This window comes from Hemicordylus capensis, chromosome 5 (genome assembly GCF_027244095.1).
Source record: "Hemicordylus capensis ecotype Gifberg chromosome 5, rHemCap1.1.pri, whole genome shotgun sequence".
Lineage (NCBI taxonomy): Eukaryota > Metazoa > Chordata > Lepidosauria > Squamata > Cordylidae > Hemicordylus > Hemicordylus capensis.
In genome coordinates this window covers 112,899,616-112,905,615 of record NC_069661.1, presented here as the reverse complement: position 1 = coordinate 112,905,615, position 6,000 = coordinate 112,899,616, and positions in this window count along the sequence as shown.

Here is a 6,000-nt window from a genome sequence, read left to right as displayed (position 1 = left end):
ACCCAGCTAGTATCATGGCTGAATGGGGATTTGAACTTGGGTCTCCCCGGTCCTAGTCCAGCACTCTAACCACTACACCACGCTGGCTTACTACTATTACTACTACCACCACCACCATTGCCACTGCCACCATTAACTTACAACAAGAATGCCCCATTGGATTTCTTTTGGAATTGATTGATATCAGGATATCTTATGTCCTAGGCATGGATTAGTTAGTGGTAGAACTGGGGTGAATACATATCCTACTTTTTACTTTGTGGCGATACTGGTTTTATTTTTGATTTAAGAATTCCTTATACATTTTATTATATTAAGAGATATTATAGATATTGTATTTGAAATTAATATATTTTCATACATTACATATACATGGGTTCTCCTGTGTTTTGATTTGGTATATGTGAACCCAGTCATGGGTCTTTTTTTGGCATATGCTGGTCTGTTTCAGAAGTCAGGGAGGCACTTTTCCTCACCAGCAGACCTGGTTAGATATTGTAAGGAACATCCAAAATTGCAAAGAAACTGATCTACCTATGAGCCGATTACCATTATCTCTTCTAATGTTTCCGAGCCAACCATTTAGCAGACAGAACACACCATGACCAATATCTTGTTAACTTTTACTTTATTCACATACTAACAGAGTACATGTATGCGTTAGTAGCATATGATAAGGTAATTAATGTTTTCCCAAAAAAGAGCTACATGTATGTACAGCCTTAAAATGCTTCTATTGCTGCCACAGTAATGTGTTTATACTTTGATAAACTACTGCATTTATACATAAAAACTGTGCCAAATGGCATGGTGTGTTTGTTCTTTTACTCCTCCTCCTTGCACGTCTCATGTAGTATAGTCGTACGAAAATATGAGGAATGCATAGATATTTCTTCCCGTTCTAAAATACAGGGTGTGATTCAGCCAGAGTTAGATGCTTTCAAGTCCCATTGGTTTCAAAGAGATCAAAAAAAGTGCACACAACTTTCCTGTTTTAATCAATGGGACTTAAATGTCCCTAGCTATAGCTGGACCATGCCCATTGTCCTTTCACCAAACACAGGGAATGATAACAACATGGGTGCATTTTGAATTGTCTACTTCCAACTCCCCCCACCCCCGCCCAGTGTATTTTAAAAAAATTACATCCAGCAACCTGGATGTTTCTGTTTTCTACTTATTCCAATCTTTCATGCTTGAACGTATGCTGGAGAAACAGTGGAAGTATAACTCAACAAGGATAATAAATATATACAATGTATCTTCCCATTAAAACATTCTTGGATTTTTAATTTTTTTTTAAGTCACAAAAGTCTGAACATGAGTCCCCTTTTAATTCATTAATTTATTTTCTCCTTTCTTTTTGGCCCATGGGGTTCCCATACTTTCCAGGCATCCCCCAAAGCTTATCTGAATTATCTTTCAAACACCAAGGGCATGATGCAGCCAAAGTTAAGCACTTTACATCCCATTAATTTTAATGGGAGAATTAAGCACATGCTGAATGGCGGAACTATATGCATGCTTAACTCTCCCACTGAAATCAAGGGACTGGAAAGTACTTAACTTTGGCTGGATTGTGCCCTTGGTGTTGATTTTGTGGTCCTGGTGATTGCAGAAGAAAAGTTAGCCTTTCTTCACAATCTAATTTTGTTATAAATGTCTCTTGGCATAATCCTAACCATGGAAACAACCCAACCAAAGTAAGGCACTTTTACATCCCATTGCTTTCAATAAGAAAGTTAAGCATGCATTTAACTCTGTCTCATTAAAATCAGTAGGACCTACGTGTACTTAGCTTTGACTAGATCATAGCCAATCCTTTATTAGAAATAAGTTCCATTTATTTCAATAGGACTTTATTCCAAATAAGTATGCTTATTACTAAAGTCTTGCAGTCCAGTTATATGCAGAGGGGGGTGAATGTGTTGGGTTTAGGAACACCTACAGATTGTTAATATCTCATGGTGAGAATGCGTCCCTAGTGATAATCCAAATACGGTACTTCACTTTAGTTTCTATGTCTTATGTTTCTTTTTATATTGTGAGCCCTTTGGGGACAGGGATCCATCTTATTTATTTATTATTTCTCTGTGTAAACCACCCTGAGCCATTTTTGGAAGGGAGGTATAGAAATCAAATAAATCATCATCATCATCATCATCATCATCATCATCATACAAGTCATAGTGCACAAGGTGCTCTCATTGCAATTTATGTGTTTTAGGGTTTTAAATGTGCTGTGTGCTTGTTTCAGCACGACTTAAAAGCATCTAATTTTCTATGGATTACATGCATAGTATTTTATTATTGAAGCAGAATAGAGGGCTGTTTTTGCTTCATTTTTATTTTGTGTGTCTATGATCTTTGCTGCTTCACATTGCAAGCCTCATGATTCACATTTTAACTGCATTTCAGTTTTGTAATTGTCACTTCCTAAGTGACTGATGGCTTTGTAAGTTCTCAAACCTTGACAAAGAGGATGTAAATATTTTTGGAAAACATACACACAATGGACACAACCCTGAAAAATTTAGTAGGGAGTAAGTTCTATTTAAATTTAAGGAACTTAAATTAGTCACAGCAAAATCCCATTTCATTGTTTTCAATGGGTTCTTGTGGAGACTAACATTTGCTGGATTGTACCACATGCAGCAACAACTATGGTTGCAAATGCACATCTGAATGAGGATGGTCATAGTAGAATTTTTATAGAATTTCTGGAGTGTTCAAAGCACTTGATATTTTGGCTGACATCCTGACTAATGGAGTACTTGCGTAATGAGCAAAGTTGTGCTAGTGCACAAAGATTGCATCGTTGTGCTAAAAAGATGGGATTTATGTAATTGTGCTCTTGTGCTATAGCACTCTTGCACATAAGTGCCCTCTATGAAGGCATGCCACAGGTTCTGCAACTGTTGTGCAAGCACAAGCATGCTTGTGGTAGAACAACACTAGTCTGGAACATAAGCTGCAGAGTTAGCACAAGTAGCTTGCAACGTCCTTCCACAAGCGCTTCGTTAGTCAGAATGTCAGGCATTTATTTGTAACTACCATATAGGGTGGATGAGTATTGTCATCCCCAAGTTGCAGATGGGCTGGGGGGGTTGAGGCTGAAAGAAGATGGCTTGGCACTATCTAGTGAGATCATGGCAAATGTATGGGTTGAATCAGGTACTTTCAGGGTCAAACTAGATGTGACATTGATTGCATCTCTTACTTACAAGATCCTGTTTGAATAAACCATCATCTCATTCTCTTGCCACATGGGGCTCTACTTTTCTGTAGTCTCGCATCTTCTGTCTCTTAACTCTCTTTCTGGTGTCCTGTCATTTGACTGAACAATCATGGCTTCACTGCTTTGCCTCTGCTGAGAGCATTATATTCAATGAGCATCTTTATATACATTCCAATAATTGGTGTGTTTAAATGTTAATTTAGTTGATAGCTAACATGATGCATCTGATGACAGCGGAGGGAAAGGCTTGCAAGGTTAGAAAGAGAGAAGGAAGCAAAAATGCAATTAATGTCACATTTATTTTGACGTCTGGCCATTATGTTGTATGAGCTCAGTCTCATTGAACTGACTGGATGTGTCTCCCGAGGCACCTTCAAATGCACATCCTTATCTTGCACAATCATACCTGGGGCCAGAATTGATATGCACAGCAAGTTGCCCATTACTAAAGCTGGAGCAGGTCCAATGTATCATAACCTAGTAGAAATCTGGTTAGGCTGCATGCAAACTTGGAAGACAGTTCTGTTGAAATCTACAAAGCTGCTTTCTCAGGTAATCAAATTAGTACTATCAGACTGTGATGTAAAATACCTTCATGTATAAAAAATGTTTACTGAGAAATCCCTGGCTATAAAATGTATCTTAGCTCATATATTTATGGTGATGCATTTTCAATACCTTTGGCTTTCTAAGGGAAGTATACTAATAGAAGAAATGCAGCTGGCTGTCAGCCATGAACTTGTTATGTCTTCTTGCATGGGACTCATTAATGTAACCCTGGGAGACCTATTAAAAAACAGCCAACTACAAAAGATTTGATCTTTCTCAGCGAAGAGCCTAATTATATAAGCTGATGAGAATATACAGAAATCTATTGGTATTGGGGACATTCAACACCTCACAGAAAGATGCCTGCTCTCTCCAATATGGTTAATGGGAAATTCCTCTAAAATGAATGTGTTAAACTCTAGGCACAATACAGCCAAACTGAAATGCTTTTAAGTCCCATTGAATTTAGTGGGAGAATTAAGCACATGGTTAAATCTTTCCCACTGAAATAAATCAATCTTAACTTTGGCTAGACTGTGCCCTAAATCATAGTTCTTGCGAGTTAGAAATATTTTCTTCTACTGTGCATTAGTAAATATTTTGTGAAGACATCTTGGGCTCCATTTTATTTAAAATGATTCAATTTCTTATACTATTACCTAATGCTATACCAGGAGCTATTTTTTTCACACACCTGCTCACTGAAAGAAACAGAACTCATGTGCTTGGCTACCACTGATTTCAATATGACCTATGCATTAAGGATATGCACGGAACCAGTTTGGAGGCCCTTTACGGGCCTCCAAACTGGTTCACATGACCAGTGGTTCCACCAGTCCGAAGGCGGGGGAGTTGGTTTTAAGGGGGGAGGAGGGTGCACTTACCCCTCCCTCCACTTCCCCCCTGCCAGCGCTCCACTGTAAACCAGTCCGGTGGGGTAGAGGCATACTTCCCTGCCACCCCATCCCCTCATTGGATCGGAAGTAAGTGTAAATACCTGGCATGCATGTGCGTCTGCACACATGCTGGGTACTTCCGCTTACTTCTGGTTCAACGAGGGGATGCCCCACCAGACTGGTTTACAATGGAGTGCTGGCAGGGGAGAAGCAGAGGGAGGGGTAATTGCACCCTCCCCCACCCTTAAAGTCAACCCCCCACCTTCAAACTTCCCCTGCCCAGTTCCGTGCACATCCCTTCTATAAATATCTTGGGATTCAAAAGTGGTTAAGACTTTTGCATCATAATGACAGAGAGCCTTGTGGCACCTTTGCAGACTACTGGATTTACAACATGGTCTGTCTAGTCCATATAAGCTTATGCCACAATACAACCGGTAGGGTTTAAAGTGCCACAAGATTCTTTCAAGTTTGGCAATTATATTTATTGCTTTAACATGCCAGATATTGCTAATCCTAAAACCTGAGAGTGGTCTCTGACCTATAGACTGCCATAACAGGGCAAGGGAAGATTTCCAAATTGTCTGGGTCAAGTCTATTTTTGGTCATAAAAAGTCACAATCCTTTTTCAGTGGAGATACACTGATGTTTAGGGTGGCTTTGCTTTATACCCTGAACAGAAGATAACCCTGTTTGTTTGGGTGAACATATAAGTTTTTCTCAGCCATCCATGACAAGCTCTCCATACAGTGCAGGTCCATCCTAGTTATGATGAATGAAGACTGCAACCTGCATTCCATCATCTATAACATTTATTTTTAAAGTCCGCTGAACCAAGTTTGATTGTTGAGTCATAGACTGGAGCTGCTGCATTATTGCATCTACAAAGTCTTTTAACAGCTGGATGGCCTGGAGTGACCTACTGCTAACATTTTCAGTGCTTCATTTAACACTGATGTGAACAACCTTCGCTTCACCGGCTTGACTCAAATGGGTTAGGGCAAAAAATAATTTGGCCCAGACACTACAGAAATGTCATGCAAAAAGAGTGCTCAAAATAAAAGACTAGCTGAAGAGCATGAGGGACTGCAGTGACTACAGACCACTTTGAATAGAACCTCAGTCCAGTTTTAGCAAAACCCTATGAAGGAGAGGAAGTGATTCAGTTCTTAGAAACACACAAAATCCTAATACTTTATGGAAACTGTCAACAAGACAGTAACATTAACATTAGTCAGGTTACCTGGTTTCAAGTTGAGGATATCTTTATCTTTAACAGATAAGAAATAAGGATAAGAAATGTTGTAGCCCAGTTGC